This window comes from Pelodiscus sinensis, chromosome 5 (genome assembly GCF_049634645.1).
Source record: "Pelodiscus sinensis isolate JC-2024 chromosome 5, ASM4963464v1, whole genome shotgun sequence".
Lineage (NCBI taxonomy): Eukaryota > Metazoa > Chordata > Testudines > Trionychidae > Pelodiscus > Pelodiscus sinensis.
Window position 1 is genome coordinate 47,072,742 of NC_134715.1, and position 24,396 is coordinate 47,097,137.

Consider the following 24,396-nt stretch of genomic DNA (forward strand, 5'->3'; position numbering starts at 1 on the left):
GATATTTTTTATAATATTCTCCCCACCCTCCTTCATGTGAATTTTGCAGAGATAGAAACCATATTCTACAAACATGTGATGAAACACAAACGTTTAAAGGCACAGAGAAGTTGGCAAAGAAATAAAACAGGTCACTCACCAAACAGGTTTTGTAATCACACACTGTTGGTAGCACAAGTGAGAGATGAAGGCCATAGACAGAATTATGGGAGGAAATTTAGAAGATCCATTTGTGGGGAAAAAGGAGAGTTTGTGGGCAGGGTAGTAGTGGCAAGATGGAAACTCTTCAGTATAGCCACAGCTATTCTTGGTCCAAGGTGACAAATATCCCTTCCTCCTCATCAAATCTCTCTCTAAACTTTGCCTCATGTTCTCCTGCTTCTACATCCAAGAAGTTCCTCCAAGACAGCGAAGAAAGATTGAGACTGAACAACTGAAGGAGGAAAGTAATGAGCAGAGGGAGAAGAGAGTCTAACGCCCAGATTAAGCAAGTCAAAATAGAACCCAAACTAATTTTGAGCACCTCCCTAAAAATAAGTCTGCATTTTTATTTATCGAAAGAAAGTGCTGATCAATTTAATCTAGCTCAAAAAGTTTTTTTCACCTTCTTTCCCACCACCTCATTTTATAGTGATTACCAAGTAATTTCCCTTGAGGGAAATGTGTTTCTCAGAAATAGCTTTACATTTTTTTTTATTTTAACAAAACACTTGATACTTGTTTATAAACCTCTACAGATTTTATGAAATCTCAAATTATATTCCCTCTAGTCTAAAACAATTTGAGTTGAAATGCATTTCTCTGATAGGCAGATTTTTCTCTTCAGAAAGCTTTCTGTGTTTTCAGATATGGGGACTCAAAGGGGGTTTTATTTAAAAACAGCTCAATAATTACTTTTTCTACCTTCCCATCTTTCCACTATTGTTTCTGGCATATTAGTTTTCAAGGTCTCAAAGTTCACAGCACTTCTTTTTTTGCAAGAACAGTGATAAACTGCTAGCATCATGAATAGTTATGTTATTCTCTGCTATTGTAGCTGAATACAGTGACATATAGGCTACCTGCTTTTCAATATCGTACTGCAAATTCCTTGGAGTTCTGTCAGCACCAGCAGATTTAGCAATTTATGGTTTTATTTATTTAAGTATTATCCTCATCAGAATAGCCACATGATATGCAACAAGCCATTGTCATAAGATAGGATGGTAGGCACACAAACTTACTAAACAGCACTTAAATCAAGTTAAGAAACAGCATCATTTGAAATGTTATTTATATATTGTGGTCTAATAAAAAAAGCACACAGCCTATAAAATTATATTTTTCATTTATTTTGAAGGTAAATATGAGGATCAGAAAGCATTTTACAAATACAAAACTTTTCACTTACTGATACCTAAAATCTCTTTCAGTGTGAAAAGCTGGAAGCATAGATGTACTCCCCCAACCCCCAATATCTCCCACAGTTAAGTTACAGCTACCATAGGCTTTGTCTGCAGGGTTTTTGTGCAAGAAGCTTTTTGTAGAAGAGATCTTGCACAAAAACTTCTTGCACAAAAGTGCATGCACACCTCAAAAGTGCATTGCAAAAGCAATGTTCTTTTGCACAAGAGAGCGTCCACACTGAATGGACACCCTTGCATAAGAAAATTCTGATTACCATTCACAGAATGGCCATCAGATCACCTGTGCTTTTTCTCATAGGCTCTTTTTGTGCAAGAAACCTCCATGAAGCATCCACACACACCTTTTTGTGCAAGAGTTCTTGGACAAAAAGGAGTTATTTCTCATAGAAAGAGGCATACCTAAAACATAAAAAGCCCCCTGTTCTGACATTTTACAGTACATTTTCTTGCAAAAAAATGCACTTGAGGTGTGGATGCTCCGTGGGTATTTGCACAAAAACCTTGTAGTGTAGATATAGCCATATATGATAAAGACATATTTTACAGTTCAAGGCAGATCCAGTCATATGTGCACATATTTGAAACTGTTGATGCCTTAATTAAAAAAACCACTTCTCTCAATACATAGAAAACAACACAAACTAGAATGATTTTGACAATGTAGGATAAGAAAAGTTTAGGCAAAAAGAGAAAGTTATCAAGATTATTCTGTACAGAAAGCATATCTTAGGAGCAGAATAATATTTTAATGAGATTCAACTAAAAATATTCTAGATAAAATTCAATCATTACATATGATATATACTTTCAAAGAACACCTCAAACTTTTCAGCAATACAGGACAAGTAGATCACAGTCTTATATTGCCTGTGATCCAAACATAGCACCCTTTATATCTCCAAAATTGCTTCCCACAACATAACAGATAAGAAAAATAATTCTGGACTTTTGAATTATTGGTTGTGAATCTGATTTAAAGTAATAGTTACAGAACAATGTTAAAACCAGACATTCTCTATTCATCTCTCGCAGATCCTGTTAATGAGGGATTTTCAATTAACATATCAAAGTAATAGAATAGGTAATAGGAAATGGGAAGCCACTAATTCTTATTTCTCTGTTATCAACTCCTTAGCATTTCTTCACCGGGTTATTTGCATAGATTCATGGGTATTAGGAAACCAGACTAGGTTTTAGATTAGGCAACTAAAGTTTTCTATAATAATTCATTTTTAACACATTGAAAATGTTTATCTTGAAATGTGCTTTGGAAGACTTTCATAATTTCTACAGAGTTGCAAGAACTTGAAGACAGGTTCAACATGACATATTCAGTTATTCCTGTTCAGTTATTTCTTGTAATTAGCTAATACTAATTTAAAATGTCGGTGACAAATACCTGGTTGTTGAGAGTGAAACTATTTAACTTAAGGGAACTGAACTTGCTGTACAACCTGGGGTTTGTTCCTGCTCTCACTGACTTCAGAGGCAGCAGGGCTCACATCTAAACCCAGAGCCATAAATAGAAAAGTGAATATAAGAGATTTGTTCAATGCTTTTCTATAAGAAAGTTTGGCTAGATTTCATAACTGTTCTGGACATGACACTACTGCAATTCTGCTTGGTGAAAATTAAACTCTGCACTGCCACCTTTGTGCACTATCATTTTTAGGGAAAATCCAGCCCCCACATCTTCAGGTGCCAAGCTTCTTCAGGCAGCAGAACTGGAGCAATTCCACCACAGATTGGATGCACGATGCACTCGCCATGCAAACTATGATGTTTCATTACATGTGAACTCCCACAGATCAAAGAGTAATGGGGCACGGCTGGGCCAGGTTAAAAGAAAAAGTATTTCACAGCAAACTGAAAAATTCCAAAGCTGTTTCCATTTCCCAGGATCTGAAAGACCCGTTTTTCATTTTGCGTAGAACATTTTTTAGTTAATATTTTTCAGTTAAACATTGAACTGTCTTGTACTGAAAAGCTATTTTTCAATAGTGATAAAATATAAACTAATTCACTCTCTTTTACACAAACACATATATGGTTTTGATTTAGTTAGAATTCAGGTTAAGATGAAGTCTGATACTGTGTAGGTCTCACTGAGGCTACGCCACTCACTGGACTAAAATAACACCCCCCAGACTACTTTTGTACATCCATCTCCTGCTGGTGTATGAGATAAACCTTAATGCAGGAATTTAATGAAAATTGTGTGAAAGTACAAATGTGGAATAATGTAATTGTTTCGGTTAATGTCTTATTGCTTTATCAATTAACACTTTGTTTATCAATTAACACTTTGTTTTGCAGTTTGCTGTGAAATTAAAATATTATTGTGCTCCTAAGATATGCTTGCTGTACAGAATAATCTTGATAACTTACTCTTTTTGCCTAAACTTTTCTTATCCTACATTGTCAAAATCATTCTTGTTTGTGTTATTTTCTATGTATTGAGAGAGGTGTTTTTTAAATGAAGGCATCAAAAGGTTCAAATATGTGCACATATGACTGGATCTGCCTTGAACTGTATTATATGTCTTTATTGCCAATGTACCATAGCTTAGACAAAACAAAGGTACATACCTGAAAAATTCAGATTTTACATAGCTAAGTCTAGGGAAGTTCACATCTAGACCTTTGGATTGAGTTTTGCTTTCCATGCAGAACAATAGCAATAAAACTCATGTGGGTCTCACAAAAGAGACAGTCAAAACTACAAACCACAGGTTGAAACTCTCTAGTCTAGAACTCTCTTACCCAGAAACATCCATCATATGAAATGATTTTAGTTAGCCAGAGAAGCTCTGTCACATCCAAGGAACGCCTCCACTTTTTCAGAACAGTTTCTGAAAAAGCAGACACATTCTTTTGGCATCCTTGTAGTTCTCATTTTATGAGGAATAAGGAATGTTCCAAAAGAGGATGTTTTCCAAAATTTGGCCCCATATAAATGGGCCAAATTTTGGAAAAGCCTCTTCCGAAAATAAAGTGGAAAAAGATATGCAAATTGTGGTTTGCACTTTGCATATCCTTTTCCGATATAACTCTACAGTCTAGACTTAGCCTGAGATTCCAGGCAAGTTTTGTTCCTAGAGCAAAATCTTCTGATCACTTAACTAGATGGAATTCCACAATATCTATTCCATAACTAAACAAGATATCTGATCAAGATACAATCTCTGAATATAATTATTACTGATGTTCTTTTGAGTTGATTTAATAGAAAAATATTACCTTACCCTCCTTGTCGCTAATATCTAGCTACAACAGTGATTCATATGGTGATTTACCAATTGACTTTTATGGTTTGTTTTTTACCCCTTAAAATAGCTGGGTTCAAAATATCAGGATATCAGTATAACCAATCCTTACTGCTAGAACTCACTAAATCACAAGATTAGCCTAAAAAGTATAGATTTGTTGCTTATAAAAAATAATAAATGATTTTTTAATGTGTCTTCTAGAATTTGAAGTCTCTCTGCCTACCCCAACTGTGTACCTGTGGAGCAAATACAGCTTGAAAAATTCAAGCTTTAAAACATAGAAAATACATACACACAAAAATGCTGACCTTAGGTCCCCCATGCACCTGTTCTGACAACTCCCCCTCTCATCTTTTCTTGTACTGCCTAAAGAACTCTATATGGGTATGTCTACACTACAGAGTTAGTTCGAACTAACTTTCATAGGCGCTACACTAGCGCTCCGCTAGTTCGAACTTAATTTGAACTAGCGGAGCGCTTAGTTCGAACTAGGAAAACCTCATTTTACGAGGATTAAGCCTAGTTTGAACTAGCTAGTTTGAATTAAGGTGTGTGTAGCCCCTTAATTCGAACTAGTGGGAGGCTAGCCCTCCCCAGGTTTCCCTGGTGGCCACTCTAGCCAACACCAGGGAAACTCTATGCCCCCCTCCCGGACCCGGACCTCTTAAAGGGGCACGGGCTGGCTACGGTGCCCGTGCCAGGTGCAAGCCTACCAGCACCCAGCCAGCAGACCCTGCACCTGGCACGGCTCGAGCCACCCACCCGATGCCCCCCAGCCCTCCCCCTCTTCCCGGGACCAGGCTGGCGGCTCCCGGGAGCTTGCCCGGGACCGCAAGAGGCGGGCACCCACCTGGGCTAGAGCGGACATCATGGACCTCGTCCACGATCTCTGCACTAGACACAGGAAAGTGGCCATCTAGGGCAGGAGAAAATCAACGGGGTCCACTGAGACCCCCGACCCTGAGCTTAGAATGGCCATCCTGGGTCAGACCAAAGGTCCATCTAGCCCAGTAGCCTTTCTGCTGACAGCGGCCAACCCTAGGGACCTTGGAGGGGATGGACCGAAGACAGTGACCAAGCCATTTGTCTTGTGCCATCCCTCTCCAGCCTTCCACAAACCTTGGGCAGGGACACCACTCCTACCCCCTGGCTAATAGCACTCCATGGACCCAACCTCCATCACTTGATCTCACGTCCCTTTAAACTCTGTTCTAGTTCTAGCCTTCACAGCCTCCTGCAGCAAGGAGTTCCACAGGTTGACTCTTTGCTTTGTGAAGAAGAACTTTCTGTTACTAGTTTGAAGCCTGCTACCCATTCCTTTCCTTTGGTGTCCTCTAGTCCTTCTTTATGGGAACTAATGAAGAACTTTTCTGTATGCACCATCTCCACCCAACTCCTGCTTTTAGAGACCTCTATCCTGTCCCCCCTCCGTCTCCTCTTTTCGAAGCTGAAAAGTCCCAGTCTCTTTAGCCTCTCTTTATATGGGACCTGTTCCCAACCCCTGATCATTGTAGTTGCCCTCCCCTCTCCCACCCTCTCTCTTCCCCTCTCCCACCTCCTTTTCCCAGTCTTCCCCAGTTTTGTTCAATAAAGACAGATTCCATTTTTGAACACAATTGTCCTTTATTTCGTACATCAATAAAAGGGGCTAGCGAAGGGTAAGTGGAAGGAGGTGAGGGAGGAATGGGGTATGAGCCCCCGATGTGGAGGACTGGGCTGGCTCTGCGGGCTTCTGGAGGTGGAACCTCTCCTGCAGCCCCCCAATTGCCCCCTCTCCCCAGATGGCAGCCTGCGGCAAGTGCAGCCGGTCTGATGGCTGAGTGCTGTGATGTTCCCAGTGTGGGCACTCAGGGCACTGCAAGCCAGGACTGCTTTGCAAGCAGGGCACCCCTGAGAACTGTATGTCTGGGGTGGGAGTTGGGACCCTTTAAGCACAGCCCTCGGCTAGCCTGAGACAGCATCTCCATGCTCTAATTCCTCCTCTGATGCCCTGCCGGCACTGCTTCCGGCCATCCTTAAGCCAGGTTCAGGGTCCACTTAATGTGCACATGCTAGTTCGAATTAGCAAAACGCTAATTCAAACTAGTTTTTAGTTCTAGACGTGTTAGCTTGAATTAGCTTAATTCGAATTAACTAATTCGAACTAAGTTAGTTCGAATTAGCGCTGTAGTGTAGACGTACCCTATCTTATTACTTCCACATGTCCCATAGACTCCCCACTAGTAAATACTCCCAGTTCCTTGTTTACTCCCCAGCAAGCTTTCACTCTGTCCTGGACTACATGCAGAAGAAGAAGAGCTTGCCCAAGTCTTTACCTTCTCCTACTCCAGTGGGGCACAAGAGGGCCCTTCAGCTGAACTCAAAGACTAAGCTAGTTTTCACTTTTGGTGAAGTAAAGCCCTGCCCTTCCCCCTGAGCATAGGAGTACCTGAAAATTGCAGGAAGCAGAAATGGTACAGAGTCCTTGAGTGGCTACAGTAGAAATCTGAAAGTAGCTTGGACAGAATTCCTCATAAGCTGTATTGGGGTTCTTGACCTGAAGAACCCCTCCCCCTAGTAGGCCTCGTAATACAGGCAGTCCCCGGGTTACGTACAAGATAGGGACTGTAGGTTTGTTCTTAAGTTGAATTTATATGTAAGTCAGAACTGGTACATATTGTAGGGGAAACTCTAGCCAAACATTTCTCTAGAGCTCAGTTTTATTCTCCCACACCTCACTTCCCTCAGTCCTTTATTCTCAAGCTGAGGTGTCTGCTGAGAAAAGCCACTCTGTGTCTCCCTGGTCTGCTGGGGGAGGGGGAGGGGGCGCTAGCTTCGTGTCTCCCTGGTCTACTGTGGGGAAGCAGCTAGTGCGGGGTTGCCTCACCCCGTTTGTAAGTAGGGATCCGATGTAAGTTGGATCCATGTAACCCGGGGACTGCCTGTACTCTCAATACAGTCAAGATGTTCATAATATTGGAATATGTTCAGAAAAAAGCATCTAAAACTTTAGAATATTGCTTGAAATGGAGATTTAACTCTAGAACCTTTGACCATAGTATAGTTTAACATGCCCGCCAAGAGAACTAGATTAAAAGCCAGTTCTCCCCAACACTGTTTTATTAGATTTACTAGATTTATTGGAATAAATTGCCAAGGGAGGTGGTGGAATCTCCCTCTTTGGAGATATTTAAGAACAGGTTAGATAGACATCTGTCAGGGATGGTGTAGACGGAGCTTGATCCTGCCTTGAGGGCAGGGGGCTGGACTCGATGACCTCTCGAGGTCCCTTCCAGTCCTATGATTCTATGATTCTATGATTAGATTTTTGACCGGCACAGAACCATTCATATAGGCATTTTGCATTTACAAGTGCCTACCTATCTTTTAGTGTAGAATGCTCTAACTTTAGGCATAAACTGGGACACTAAATATGTAAACAGGCACCCAAAGAGGGATATTTTTCATATAAATGCCCAATACACATGTACAACCAGACCAATTTCAAAAATTAGCGGATATCCCATGTAAAAAACATTTAGGCCATTACCCCATTCAACTGCATGTGCTCTTTGAATTTTCCAGTGTCAAGGCACAATGTCATTACAAGATTGAAGTTAACTGATACAGCAGAAAGGAAGCAGAGAGCAGAGTCAGAAGGCTCTTCATACATTTAAAAAGAAGAAGTGCAGCATCCGGGACTGGGCTCAAGCTGGGAATCAGATGACTCCCAGCTCACACTCAGTCTCTGCTACCCCCTGCTTCCCCATGGAAACAGTGTTGGGGAGAACTGGCTTTTAAGCTGCCCCCCCATACCAATTCGTGCCCCCCCCTTGCTGCCTCTGACAGGATAGTCAAGGGACTAGTCACTTACATCCCTAAAAAAGGGAGATCTTTTGTTTCAGATCTCCTATATCTGTGTGAGAGACAGACACACAGATTTATAATTGTAGATACATTATTGAACATACCTGTTCCTCCAATGAATAGCTGTACTAATGACTAAAGGGCACAACCTAGCTTTAAACAGTGAACAGAGCATAAGGAGTGAGTCTGATTCAGAGCATAAGGACTGAGCTCATAATAATTCAGATTAGGGCTCTAAACCTGATGGCATTTATGTACTTGATTTCAATGGGACTACTCATAGCAACGAAGTTAAGCATCTGAGTAAATGGTTGCAGACTGCATTTTGAAATACTGTAATTTGAAAAATATATACCTGCAGACTATCAAACTTTATTCCATTATTAATGGAATAATTGGTTCTTAACAGAATTTTATATGAGTGGTTGTAGACTTTATTGGCATGTTTGTAAAAATTAAATCATAGTCTTGAGTTCTTTTTCACACACTATTTTCATATGGAAGTATGTCCATTTTAATATATTTTGCTATTGACTGTTTTGGTTTGGTACTATTTAAGAATTGTTTAGGTAATATTTAAGAATCTAAATATTAAAAAATAACTTCTTCCCCGGTAACAACCATAAAATGACAGAAAATTTATTTTAAAAAATGTTGTGCATTATTCATGTATCTCACTTCCCTGTAAATCAACTGTTTGTTTTTAGAATTCCATTACTTCAAGACCGTTTCTTGTATCATTAATAAATAGCAACTATGCCATTAAACATCTTTTTTAGAAAAACATATTTTGAAGGTTTTATTATGTTTGCTGTAACTATCCAAACTAAAATATGCAGGCTATAACTACATACTTTGAGCAGAATGGGATAGGAATTTGGGCACCTCACTGACACTTTAGGCCCCTACATCCTAAATTTAGGTCCTCAAGCCGCCCCTTCCCCCACTCAGCTGCTTCCTAACCTCATTGGTGCTAAGCTTTGCACCTAAAAAATTCCAGAGGTTCCTTAATTCCTGATAGTGTGCATGCTCACTACCGTGTAGGTCCTAATGCCTGGCAGCTAGCTCACTCCTAAACCCCAGTAAGATTCACAAAGTTGCCTTTCTCCAGTTTGTCTTTCCTTCAGGGCCTAATTTGGCACATGCACTCAAGAGTATGCCCTCTTTTAGTTTGGTTTCTGCTCCACTTTATTTATTTATTTATTGTTACTAAATAGCTAGAGTAGTTAGAGAACTGAACCAAGAAGTACGAGATCTAAGTTTGGATCTCCACTCTGCCTAATGCTGAACTGAGGACTCTGATTCAGAAGTTTTGTACCTTCTATTCAGGTGCCCTAACTACTGGTCTATAAGGGTATGTCTACACTACAGCGCTAATTCAAACTAACTTATTTCGAATTAGTTAATTCAAAATAAGCTAATTTGAAGTAACGCATCTAGACCCAAAAACTAATTCGAATTAGTATTTTGCTAATTTGAAATAGCGCGTCCACACTGATTGGATGCTGGGTCGCATTTAAGGGCAGCTGAAACCAGTTCCAGCAGGGCATCAGGTCAGTGTCTGCTGTCTAAGGTTATCTGAAGCTCATGCTTAAAGGGACCCCCCTGGACAGCCGATTCTCAGCTTTTCCGCTTGCTTGCCTACCTCACCAAGGGACAGCAAAGCATTTTCTTCACCACCTGCCTGTGTTGGTGGCTCCCATTGGGGCCGCCGCTGCAGTTGGCACCATGGAGCCAGCGCTCACCCTGGGCATTCTACTCCCATTTTTGGACTTGCTGCTGCAAGCCTGCCAGCAATGGCTGGAGGGTGCCTGGCACCATCTGGTGCACATCAGCCCCCTGCCTCTCCCCCTGGCCTCCCTGGGGGCAGTGGAGGAGCCACAGCAGCGCCCAGATGCCAGCGTGCCCCACTGCATCAGGGCGTCTGGACACCAGCAGCGACTGGTGGGACCACATCGTCCTAGAGCGCTGGGGAGATCAACAGTGGACCCATAACATCAGGATGAAGGAGGACACCTTCCTCGAGCTCTGCAGCGACGGGACACTCGCATGAGGCCTGCCATCCCCCTCCAGAAGCATGTGGCCATCTCCCTGTGGAAGATCTCCATGCCGGACAGCTACTGATCCTTCGGGAACCAGTTCGGCGTGGGGAAATCCACTGTCGGAGTAGTGCTCATGCAGGTGCGGCACTCACCGGCCACTGGGCCGAGAGGGGGAGGGAGCTGCAAGGAAGGAATGGGCTACCCGAGGGAAATGGGGGGGGAGAAGTCAAAAGTGCCCCGCCCGGGAGGGTTCGGTCTGTCCCAGCCGTATTATATGCCACCCATGGAAGCCAGGATCGCAGCGAGGGTTGCTTCCCGGAATGGGGCGCAGGGCAGTGCCAGGGAACAAACACTCCCAGCCACCCGGGCTCCCCAGTGATTCATGGTTTGGTGTCTCTCTCTGCAGGTGGTCAAGGACATCAACCGGGTGCTGCTCCACAGAGTGGTCTGTCTCACTGACTCGGACGCAGTCATCCAGGGGTTCGGTGCCCTCGGATTCCCCAACTGCGGGGGGGGGGGGGGAAGGCATCGATGGGAAGCACATCCCCATCCATGCCCCGGAACTCCAGGCCTCCCAGTATATCAACCGTAAGGGGTACTTCTCCGTCCTCCTGCAGGCCGTGTCTGACCACCTGGGCAAGTTCACAGACATTAATGTGGGCTGGTCTTGCAAGGCACACAATGCCAGGGTGTTCCAGAACTCCTCCATGTGCCAAAGTCTGCACGCCGGGACCTTCTTCCCTGACCACCACATCAGGGTCAGGGACGTGGACATGCCCATCTGCCTGGTGGGGGATGAGGCCTACCACCTACAGCCCTGGCTGATTAAGCCGTACACAGGGCACCTCTACCCCTTCCGTCAGGCCTTCAATGCCAGACTCACCAGGGCCCGCATTGTGTTCGAGGGGGCCTTCAGACACCTGAAAGCCTGATTTAGATGCCTCCTCACCCGCCTCGACCTCACCGAGCATAATATCCCTCCTGTGGTGAAGGAATGTTGTGTGTTTCACAATGTATGTGAGCAGAAGCAGGAGGCTTTCCTGCCAGCCTAGATGGCTGAGGCTGACCATTACATATAACCTCTCACCGCCACTGTCTGGGAGGCCCAGCAGGCGGCTGTCCAGTTCCGGGGAGCCCTGCGGGAGAACTTCCAGGTGGGAGGAGGACTGAACTTTCCCTGCATGCCCCATTGGGGCCTTCTTCCACCCTCCTCTTCTTGCCCTTTCCACTCCCTAACCCCCATTCCTAATGTCAAATAAAGACACCTGTTTTAGCAAAACAAAAATTCTCTTTTTATTTACATAACTGGGATGGGGGGAGGGAGGAATGAGGGTGGGAGAGAGGAGAGGGAAACCTGGGAGGAGGGAGCTAGAAGGGGGAGGAAGGTAAGGGAAAGCTCAGGGTTCAAGGTCTTGCTGGCTCTCCCGTCTCGCAGCACTGCGGGTGCGGAGGCATCCGGGGGGAATAGGTGGGGAGGGTGGGGCAGGAGGGATGGGGGTGAGGAGGAAGTGGGAGGGGGAGCAGGGGTGGGAGGAGGAGCAAGAGCTGGGGTGGCCACAGGGGCTGGAGCAGGAGGAGGCAGGAACCTGTCCACCAGACCCTGCTTCCATTCTCTCTTCCAGTTACTATTTAATTATTTATACAAAAGTAGAATAGTTTAAACAGGGGAGAGTGAGAGAATCTCACTGTAGAATACCCTGTAACATGGTGGGTAAGGCATATATAGCAGAGGTGAAACTATCCCCCATTAGTTATGTTTTTTCCAAGCTGTAGTCCGTCTTATTAATCTCTCCTCATGTAGCTGCTATTCCATACCCCATAATCATTTTTGTTGCCTTTTTCTGAACCTTTTCCAAGTCCATTTTATGGTTTTTTGAGATGAGGTGAAAATATCTGCAAAATGTGGTTTAACCATGGATTTTTATATATACACAATATGGTATTTTCTGTCTTATCTATCCTTTTTATAATGATTCTCATTCACTAAGGGTATGTCTAGATTACATCTCTCTGTCATCAGAGGGTTGTAAATTAGACATACCGACATTGCTAATGAAGTGGGGATTTAACACCCCGGCGCTTCATTTGAATAAAAATGACCGCTGCGTTTTGCCGAGTTAGCAGTTTGTCTGCAAAAAGCGGCTGTCAAGACAGGGATCGGGCGACAAAGAAAGCCTTTGTAGCTGATCCCTTATGCCTCCTGCAAGGAGGTTTACAGGATCAGGCTACAAAGTCTTTCTTTGTTGCCCGATCCCCGTCTTGACAACCGCTTCATTTGCAATGTTGGTATGTCTAATTTACATCCCTCTGGCGACAGAGGGATGTAATCTAGACATATCCTTAGTGTTTTTCACTGAAGATGCACAGTGAGTTGATGTTTTCAGAAAACTATCCACAATTATACCAAAATCTGTTTCTTGAGTGCTAACAGCTCATTTAAACCCTAACCATTTTATATGTATATTTGAGGTTATGATCCCAGTGCATATTACTTTTCAGGTATCAGTGTTGAATTTCATATATCCTTTTGTTGCTCAGTCACCCAGTTTTGAGAGATTTAATCAACAGGTTAAAACCCACAGTTAGCATTTCTGAAATTTCATATTTGAGTTCAATCAGAACTCTTAAGAGTATGCCATCAGATCCTGGAGTCGTATTATTGTTGAATTTATCAATTTGTTCCAAGATCACCTCTGACAACAACTAAACCTTCTGCTAATAATACTCAAACTAAAATTCTTAGCAGTTGAAACACTCTCCCAACCTACTTAAGGATACACTGATAAAAGATACTTCTGCCAAATTCTAACATTCATAAATTAATAATTATAGAACCAACTTTCTTCAGTTTTGGCTTGTAGATGAGGTTCAGTTTCACATTATAGCCATGTTTGAAGAGGCAAAAATAATCTTGGGACTATACATTGTTATTTGAAAGACTGGCCCTTTTCCATCTTTCCTTCCGTGTCTGCATAAACATATCTAGCAGTGCCATTTGCAGTGAATCAAGACTAGCTTTCTTTGTCACAGTTCATCATCATCATCACTGCAACACATTAATTGAAATCTGACATTTTGTGACTTCCAGCCTCTTACACATAGTATGGCATAATGAGAATAACCTTTAACATGTTGCTTCTGGGCTAGTCAGTGTCACTGACTGATTTCATGTCCCTGCTTTTTGAACTTACCAGTTTTAAGTCTTCTGTAGCTAGCAATGGATTAAACTCCAGCTCGTCCTCTGAAATAAATATAACTACACAGGTGCAACTGAATACACTCATCTAACCATTTACAGAAGGATGACTGTAGTCACTAGATCTGAAGCACACTGTAGAATGCTTTCATGATTGGGCTGTTTCTAGTTCATTAAAATAAAAATCCACATCAGCTGCTGTAGTGAGATATCAGAAATGCCTATCTATTAAAACATGGTCAAAACACTGTAATGCTCACATTTATGTTGTTGAAAATACTGTCCGTTATTTATGCAGTAAGTACCTTTCACCCAAAACAATTTCAAATACCTTTAAAAATGACATATAAAGCAAAGACTTTGCTCTATTGAATCACAAAAATCTCTTTTGTGCACTGTGTCACTTATACAACAACATACAGAGAAATTCCAAAATAGTTTAGGAAAGGAAAAATAGCATATTCTGTTCAACCCACAGGAGAAAATAGGTAGGAAAATGTAATTACCAACACTGGAATTTGTGTAAAACCAATTGGATTCCATAGTAAAAGTACTATGGGATTTTCAACAGGAACAGCAGCTTGGGATGTTTGTTTTACGTCCCATCTACTTACATGTTTCCAATTAACTCTAAATAAAACTGTCCTGATTCCCAAATATCAAGTAGTTGCCTTATGGATCAGGAGTTAATGTAGTCACTAGAAGCAAAAAAAAAAAAAAAAAAAAAAAAAAAAATTATCTAGAGCCCTGCAGTAATGTTTCTAATTCACTAGCTTTTACTTTATCTTTAAATTATTTAAAAAATTATCTTTAATGTAGATGGAAAAGCCATGGATATGCATACAATACATCTGGCCTATTAGAATTTCTCACAGATCTAGGACAGACTCAGAAAATGTAGATGAAATGTAGTAAATATAATAAAATATTGTTTGAATACAGACTTGTTATAGAACATTGAATTGGATGTTTGATAACCAGAAAAAAACCAACTTACTCTGTTTGAATATCACACATTCATTTTGATTGGAAAGCTCAGAGTTGAAGACACACAGAAGTCTGATAAATGTGATGACATTAAAGCCTGTACTGAAATCAAGTAAAAAAAAAAGTCTTGAATATTTTTAAATGCATAAATTGAAATATATTCCCATTAAGGAATTTGGATGTCAGCCATGGTAGATACAGGTTAGTAAGTCAGAAATTTATTCAGGAGACATAGTTAAGCGCACTGAAAGTCAATATGTTCATTTTGAATTCATTCTTCCCTTTAATGGTCACCTAGCGTAGAGTTCTTATAAAATTGATGTGATGGGAACTGCACAGTTAGACAGAATGATTCTGTGTTTTACATTACCAGAAGTTGAGACATACGTGGGAGGTGTACCACAGAGATCTGCCTACATTAGGGAACATTAACCTTGGGGTATAAAATAATATTCTTCAGAACTGAAAGAAGGCAAGAACAGAGGAGCTGTCATTGCATGTAACAACCTTGAGTGTGCTGTAAAATCAACAAATAATAATAAAAAAAAACCCAGCCAATCTCCAAAATGCATGAAATTAGGAATCATTTGACACACAAGCCACTGTCTAAGAATGAACTTCAAAGACAAAAAAGTAACAGGGGCAGAGATTGTGAAGTAAAGTGGAATGAAAATTGCAGCTATGTTATATATAGTGTTTTTTAAAAAAACCTCTCCATTTCTTTTTCAGCATTCTTTCAATAGCAGTGCTAGTAAAATGTCTGTTCATCATCTCAAATACTATTTTATGAAGCTCTAATATTTCCCTATATTGATTACTGGAACCAGCATTTCAAGGCCACAGACATTCTGACCCCGATCCATGATGTTGAGTACCTGCAGAAGGAGAGGACAAATGAAACTTTATTTTTAAATGAAATGTCAAACCATTATTCTCGCAGAAAAGCCTTAAACACATTGAGTACTGAAAGTCTCCCATTATGTGAGCCACTGACCATATGCTATTCAATCTCCATTCTTACTATACATCTGGCCTTTGGAAACTGTGAAAAAACTACATGAGTCCTCTAGGATTCAGGGCATCAGAGACCAATTCACAATGGTTGGGAACTGTGATGCTGCCTGGACTGTAGCTACCATAAAATCCCATCCATCTGGCTTCTTGAAGTTTAGCCATCTCCTCTACTGATCAATGGGTATACCTATCCAAAAATAAAGGTACACAGCACAGTCTCTGGGCTTATGGGTCTCAGGACATGGTGCTGAAAATTTCAGTGAAGATACAGGTTCGGATTCAAGAGTGGGCTCTGACCCCCCATGAAGAAGTTGGATGTCAGAGCCCAGCCTCCAGCCTGAGTTTCAACATTTTCATTGATATTTTAGCTCTGTAGCCTGCACACTGTGAGCAGTCAACTGACCCTGGATCTGAAACTCTCTGTTGTGGTGGGGTGGGGTGGGGAGGGCTAATGTCAGAGTAGTCATAAGCTCAGAGTCCAGTTCTCCTTTTCCAATAAATATTTAATTACTTCTACACAGTGGAATAGATTCTGCAGAAAAGATTGGAAGCAACCCATCATAGAATACAAGACAATTAAATTATTAGGCCCTTCACCAGGGAGATTTGAATTCATATTTCTGTTCCAGAACAGGGATTTTGATCTGAGTCTCCCCTACCTGAGGTAATTACCAAAACCAGGAAGATACCACCTGCACCCATTTGTGAATCTACCCCTTAAAAATGCTCAAGCCAAAACAAAAAAAGATCAAAATTAGGCTTTAATTCACTGGAAAGCCTGTGGATTCAGATTTGACCTGAACCAAATTTTGTTCACTTTTATCAGAACTGTCAAAGAACTGAAAAAAATCAGTTGGTTCCATTTGCTATTCCAGAACTGAAACGAGTTAAACCATAGGTCGTATAACAGAACAAGCCGACTGAAATAATAGTGGTGAGAGAAAATGCATATGGTTAAATTACGAGTTACAAATAATAATAGAAGGAATTAGTAAAGAATGCCTTGATTTTAAAACTGACACCCAATGAAATATACTATACCTTTATAATTCTTCCCCCCGCCCTCCATCCATTCCAAGCACAGTGGCTGAAGTTAAGCTTTACGTGCTGTTGAATAGCTATTAAGTGGATTCCTGTTGCTGTACATTTTCTTGTGGTCAGGCCACTGAGACAAACATTCTAGAACTACGGTTACTTGGTGTCAGTCAAGTTCTCTATTATGTGTATCTAGCAAAGCACAGAACGATGTCAGTTTCTGGATAGCAATTTTTACCTTTCCCAGTCACATTATTCACAATTCTTGCTTGCAGGAGGAAGCAAGCAACATCTCTAACCACATGGAAACCATTTTTGAAACGGGAGGAGGAGCCTTGTTTAAATGTATAATTGAGAGCAAATGATCTTTGCATTCTGATCCCAACATTGAAATTGATTCCCTTTGTGGCTTTAGTTCAATTCATTCAGGGTCATGTTTTCAAAAGTACCCATCACCCAGAAATGGAATCAGCTATTTAAGAGTTTTGCCTCAAATTTAAGCACTTAACTGAAGGTACTTCTGATCCTGCAGTTCCTATTGTGAATGACAAGAGTGGACGAGTGTTTTTGAAAAATCAGGTCTCTGCCTCTGTCTTTGTTTCTCTCTCTCTCTACAGTAGTGAATAACACTTACAGTACATACTAATAAATAATTATTTTAGTCAGATTGCATGTAGACAGAGCTTTCCTATTTATAAGGATAGTTGTCCCTTGGAAATCACTTGTAAACATTTCTGAGATGTGTTTAAATATAGGCCTAAGTCAAGGGAAAAAGTTGTGGAAAAGTTAGCAATATTATTTTAAATGGTTTAGGTAAGTATGCAGCTGTCCCAAAGAATCATCTCACTGCCAAAGTCTGAAGAAATGCTATGGTAATAGCAAGAATTAGGTGCACAGAAAGCCAGATATAGTCACAAGGCAGGTGCCTGGAATATCTGTTTGATACACATAAGTAAATTTAATGTGGGATAGTTTTCATTCTTAGGGTGTACTAGTGCAACTGACACCTGAAGGGGAGGGAGAAGATTTGAAACTAGAACTTATTATAGGAACTTCTACAGCCTTAGTTATAAATCTAGCTGGCGCCCAGATAAAGCTGTAGAGCTTCCTTGTTCTTACCTCTAGCAGTAAGTGGTCTAAGTGCCATTACATACAACAGTGAACCACACTGGTGTGTGGATTACACTAGCATAATGAGTGAAGGTGTACAAGGGTTTCTTAAGATATTAAGAAATGAAAATTAATTTGCAATGAATTTCAAATTAAGTGACATTTCATTGGCCTAACAAGCAATATGCATGTTCAAGTATAAATCAGAGACAGGCCTCTTATGTATCTGTCACAGACAGGCAAAATCAACCCAAGGTAGGGCTATACACTCCTATGCTTGAGTGGCAGACCAAAACAAAATAAAAATTGGCCCCTGTGATAATGTACTTGAATTACAGAAAATAACTAAGATTAAGACAATTATTTTTAGAATCATTTCAGAGTGGATGCCAAATGTATAGGATCAGGACTCTGACAGGCAATTGGTAAGCCTCCACACACTCATCAAAAATGGGTACAGGAGCACCGATTGCATGGTTCACCAAGTGATTCTAGATTGACTTATTCCAGCTCTGATTTTTTTCTGCATGTATTTCCAGTTTTGATGAAGGACATACACATAGTGTGTCCTTATACAAAATAATGAAATTCCACAGCACAAGTTTTATTAGGGGTAGAAAACAGTAAATTATCATCAAATGCATCCAAGCTTCAAGTGCTTGTGGCCAGATTGACAATTGCGGTCCCCTGAAAGAATGTGCTTATTTTCCAAAGAAGTGATTCACAAAGGTCTGAGATATTCTTACTATGAAGAAAATTACCTGTCAAAGGACAGAAAAACGATATGATAATTTTTCCATGTGGAATCTGTTTTACATGCTAGATGAAATTCCTCAAATGTTAAATCATCCGTCTTTGATTTTCTCAAACCCTGTCTGAATTAGTATAGAACTTGTTAAAATATGAAATGTCTCAATCTGAAGTAATATATCTAATAGGAGGGGATAACTGTTCTTATAGAACCATTTATAGACTGTTTGATGGATTCAGATGTATTTTTTATTGTTACTTTTTATGGAATTTTCTGTAAAAAGAAAAGTCCTCAAAAAGATTTTCTTGGAGTGCCACAACAACAGTTCTTAAGACTCATTCATGGAATTAATTTTTCTTTTTAAGTGGCAAACTACAGGATTCAGTAAAATGTGCTGGACTAAAAGACGTAGTTGCTCTCAGAGAGCTGGAATAGATACATTTTCATAAAATATTTCTCAGTGGTTAATGACAGAGATAGGAAGTAAAGACTCTGAAAATGGCAGGAACTAAACTTTCTATATGTTGAGTGTGATCATGAGATAGAAGAGATAGAGAAGACAAATATATCTGTCCCAACAAATGCAGATATGGATATCTCAGCAAAGAACACTAGTGTAAGGGGAATAGTATGATAAGGAATCCACAAAACTAGATTGTTTTTCTCGGGGGCAGGGGAGAAAAAGATGAGCACAAACTGGCTCAGTTTTAGCAAATTTAACAATATAATTTGGAGGTACATTAATACCCCTCACCCTCTGAAAAAAAATATTTCCACTATTTTGTTTAAAAGTCAAACACTGAAGCACTGAAAATAAGTGAAATAGATTTATAAAGAACAAATTAAATACATATTTATTTTTCATAGCATTATTAGGATCAGAGGACAATTTGTACAGCAGAAGATTTTAAACTTGACAGGGTCCCTGTAATATGTTTTCACTGTTTCATCTTCATGAATGCAACAGGCACAGAACAAATTAAATCTTCTGATCTCTTTTGCTTCCAGCATTACATACTGTTCCCAGGTTCTGCATTTACCTTTCAATGCATCCATTTTGCTCAGTCCCTCTTGCTGATTGAATTATTTCTAATATTAGGTCTAATATGGTGGGTGCAATATCTTTCTCTAGCTTTATCCAGGCTGTTCTTTCCTAAGATCTTCTTTTCATTCTGGAAGCCTTGCAACACACTTGCTATATTGAATCATTATCCTGAAGTGAGAAGAAAGAAAGTAATCCCCCATGTTTACATCAAAAGCAGCTTCATGGAATCAACTAGAATTTTATCTGCTTACTCTGTTAAAAAAAACCCATTGAATTAAATAATTTTGAGGAATCTGCTACAGATATTCTCGATTGTCACCAAACACAAAACACTATTCCAGATCCTCTCGATTGTCACCAAACACAGAACACTATTCTAGATCTTCAGGTGCTGTAAACTGAAATAATTCCTTTGAAGACCTAGCTATTACCCAAGTCTCACTAAGCAGCTGCACCTAGGATTGCTGTACATCTGATACACCAACACTATATTTGCACAATTGCCCAGACCTAAAACGCAGATAAGTTCTCCCAAGCATAGGCTTGGAAACATCAAGGTCCTTATACCAAAGTTCCACCAATCTGGACAGTGTACACAATGTAGATATACCCTGAAGTGTCTTAATCATGACATCAGCCTTCCCTTAAATTGCCCTGTTTTCATTCACATTAGACTACCCAGATGCTCTGAGTTGCCTTTAGTGATCAGCCTAGTAAATTGCAGTGAGAATGAGTTTCACGTCTTACAGGGTTGGTTTTTTTTGCCATGCCCTGTTGATACCGCACAATTGGTGTCTACAGTCTCACTGCTCAGGACTCCAAACTGTAGAATAAAAGGGTTGGCAAAGTTCAGAAGGGTAAGAACATAAGAATGGCCATACTGGGTCAGACCAAAGGTCCTTCTAGCCCAGTATCCTGTCTGCCGACAGTGGCCAGCATCAGGTGCCCCAGAGAGGGTGGACCGAAGACAATGATCAAGCAATTTGTCTCCTGCCATCCCTCTCCAGCCTCTGACAAACAGAGGCCAAGGACACCATTTTATCCCCTGGCTAATAGCCTTTTATGGACCTAACATCCATGAAATTATCTAGCTGTATGCTTAAACACTATTGGTTTGTGGGTCAGACCCCAATTTTAGGTCCAGCTAGTGTCATTTACCTGAGCGGATCCATAGCCAAAGACCCACATCAGAATGTCTCCATAGCAGAGCTTGTGCAGGTTACCCCAGCTGTGAGACCTGGCTCCTACAACTGTAAACCCAGTATAATTCAGTGTTTAAACATAGGCTTGGGAACAAGTCCAGGTCCCAGACACTCATACATAGTGTGCAATGTAGACATACCCTAATGTGTCTTAACCATGAAATTGCACTGTTTGCACACACGCTAGGGCAGCATTACTCAAATGCAGCCACAGTAGCCACCAAGGGTTTTTCTTGTGTCTACAAACACCTCAGGTGTGGCAAAAAAATGCACCTTTCACCAGGGCCACCAGCAGGGTTGGGCCCTGCCTTCTCTGAGCCACAAACATCAGAGGAACAGACAGCTAGTGAGTTTTCTACCTTCCTGGGAGCAATGAGACTTGGCTTTCAGTCTTTAGCCATAGGATGTCAGATAGCAGGCTCAGTCATGGACTCTGGCTCTGGACCCCAGACACAAAGCTGAGAGTACTGATCCTCACCTCACCATTACCCCATGCTTACACTGTTTCCCTACCCACCTAACCCATCCAGGGTTTAATTTACTGAGCCCTGGCAAGCCAGGGTACAAGTCCACTATGAAATGTGATATTTGTATGTTTATTAATATCGCTTTTCAGAGCCTCCCAACTAGCTAGTAGATCTTCTGAGAAAAGTGATTTAACATATAAATATTACTTTCTGTACCTTCAGACTTACTAGCTTGCAAGTCTCTCTTTTTCTCTTTGAAGACAAACAAAAAATAAGGAAACAAGAACAAAAAGAGATCTGAACAGATAAAATCCTTATTTGTTTGTTTTCTGTCTGACTACAGACAACTGAGCATTAACTTTTATTACTGTTTCATCCAAAAAAACTACATAAACAACAATGATTTGGACATGTATTCATTAAGGAGGCTTTTCACCTGGTGAAAGATGTTTGTGGTTCCAGTTAACTGGTGGGGGCTGGAGCAGCTCCTCCGCACACCATGGGAGGAGACTGCTCTAGTGCCTTGGAGCCTGCCATGGACAGGGGTACTCTATTTAACTAGATAACTAAATAAACATGATTTTACATCTCTAGTATATATACATATTTATGTAGAGCATCTATCAGCAAGAGTTGCATGGTGGCTGGAATCTGAGACCACCACAAATTTTGTTTTGAGAATTCCTACAACTGAACTATCCCTGATTTACCCAGTACTAATTACTCTCACAAATCAGCAACACATTGATGTACTTTCTTTAACCTGTATCCTTTCTATGTCTATATCCTCACATTCAAAATATTGAAATAAATATGTTTAATTTTTGCAGAGTTCATATCCATGAAATTAATTCCAACTGATATGTACTGCAAATAACCTTGCACATGTCCTCCTTCTTGTGTATTAATAGATATTCAATTGTAAGTGAAAATAGCTTGCAGCAAGCATTTTGTCTATTCTGATCATTTGAGAATCCGCTCACCTCATGATGTTCTATTAACCAGTAGATGGTGTGCAATAGTTCAGTCAGTCACTGTCAGAAAGACACAGCCATCTCCTTGGCTTTTCCCTGCTTCCAGTTTTAGAAAAATATCTGAGATGTACATAGCACAAACCAGAAAGAAATTTCTGCTAGCCGAGATACATCTAGATCAACAAAGAAAATTCGAAAAGATACTGAAAGGTCAATGTGCATAATCCAAAAATGGTGGGAATTATCATCTAATACTGTTCAGTCTAATTTTTTCCCCATTTCGGCTATCTGCCTTAACACATCTTTTTACATTACAGTTTTCAATCACAATACCTTTTCTGAGCATTATTATTGGAATAATAGTGGCTTCAAGTGAGTTTCAAGCTTTCCCCTACACACAATTTTAAAGATGTATTTGCTGGATTTCAGTGTTTGTAAAACTAAATCATAACAGAATAAAAATAGTAGAAGGTACAAATAGTAGAACAGTAAAAATTTTATGCAAATTCCCTTGTCAGAAAGGACTGATAATTGCCTTTAACCATGCAGTACATTTGTGTATATAGATGTCTACTATAAAATGAGTTCAGACTAGAAATAATGTTTTTCAGAAAAGACAGTTACCTATGTTTGCAACTATGTATTTAAATGAGAGGTCTGATTTTGAGAAGTGCTGAGCATGTGACAACTTTTTGTCCAATTTTATTGTGACCCATCAAGAATGTGCCACAATATTTCTTATTGAAGGATTTTTTGGGTATGTTTTTAGATCTTAGATCAAAACGTGACAGTTACACTTCTTGGTAAATTGGACAATACAATTTCTGAAAAAAATATTTAGCAAGTTATATAATAAACTCTATTAATTTTAAAACTCCATTAAAAAGATTTTAAAATAAATTAATTCTGTGTACCTAAGTTATCACTATGAAGTAGACTAAAAAGGTTTGATAAATTCATAATAAAATACTGAAACTATTTAAAATGCAAGAGTAGGACAAGGGAATTGGTGTACACATTTTGTTAATCTCAGCAATGCCATTTACCTAGTTTTTCTTCCTTTTTTGGGGGGGGAAGGGGGTTCCTTTTCCCATGATTATCAACTGAATAAGTAAGGCTTCTATGTTAAAAATGTTGTTAGTCTAATTTCTATATGTTTTTGGCATGACAGTAAATATTTCATTGTTTCATGTATTGTGAAAATTTTGATCAGTATCCACTTACAAAAAATAAAGAGTAGAAAATTTTCACCTTAAAAATGTTCCTATAAAAATGTGTGATTTCCTGCATATAAAACTTAGTTAAACTTTTCTTTCAAATGAATTTTTTTTGCTAGAAAGGTTACTTCTAAAATTAAAATTTATATTTTGAAATGTTAAATTTGTATTTCCAATAGAAATTCTGACTTTTTATACCACCAATTGAAAATATTAGTAACATTTTTCAATCTGTTAACATTCATATTTTTAATTTTTATGCAGATTAAGGCTGAAAAAAAAAAAGGTAACCATTACCTACAAGAAAAATTTTGGGGGCGTGGGGAGAGAAAACATGCTCATGTTCTTGAAAGCATAATTGTATTGTTTTACAGGGGTAAGGAATCTTTTTTCTTTTTTAGGTCAGGGGGCACTGGCCTACAGAAAAATCAGTCAAGGGCTGCACACAAGTGAGAAAAAGAAAAAAACCATCACTGTGGCTCCCAAATGGGGAGAAAGACATTCCCCTCACACACTGAGAGGGGGCCTAGTCTAGTTGATTTTGTGCACGCCAGCCCCCAGAGGGGCAGCAGGGGGGGCTGTAGCACCAGCACAGGCTCTGCAATGTTGCGGGAGGGAGGGACCTTGAGCCTTCGGGGCTAGATCCAGGCATGCCGAAGTTCCCTACCCCTGGCTTAAAAATACCATTTTACCTTTCCAAAATGTGAAAAGTAAAGTGTGATTGGTGTTGCCATTCTCTGTATTATTTGGGGTAGGGGGAAAATGAACAAAAGTCTGCCATAGTTCCAGGGAATCGTCTATTGTTTAGTATGACATTTTGTTATTTGAACAGCAT

At 40.2% G+C, this 24,396-nt stretch overlaps 1 long non-coding RNA gene across 1 annotated transcript in view; it reads right to left on the minus strand.

Annotated features, from left to right (window-relative positions):
- LOC142829428 (uncharacterized) overlaps positions 1 to 24,396 on the minus strand; it is a 151,387-nt gene that overhangs the window by 29,125 nt on the left and 97,866 nt on the right. Inside the window, exons 2-3 of the long non-coding RNA XR_012903830.1 lie at positions 14,757 to 14,848; positions 14,374 to 14,457 (exon numbers count right to left, since the gene is read on the minus strand). This is a non-coding gene — a long non-coding RNA (uncharacterized LOC142829428). The remainder of the gene's footprint in view (positions 1 to 14,373; positions 14,458 to 14,756; positions 14,849 to 24,396) is intronic.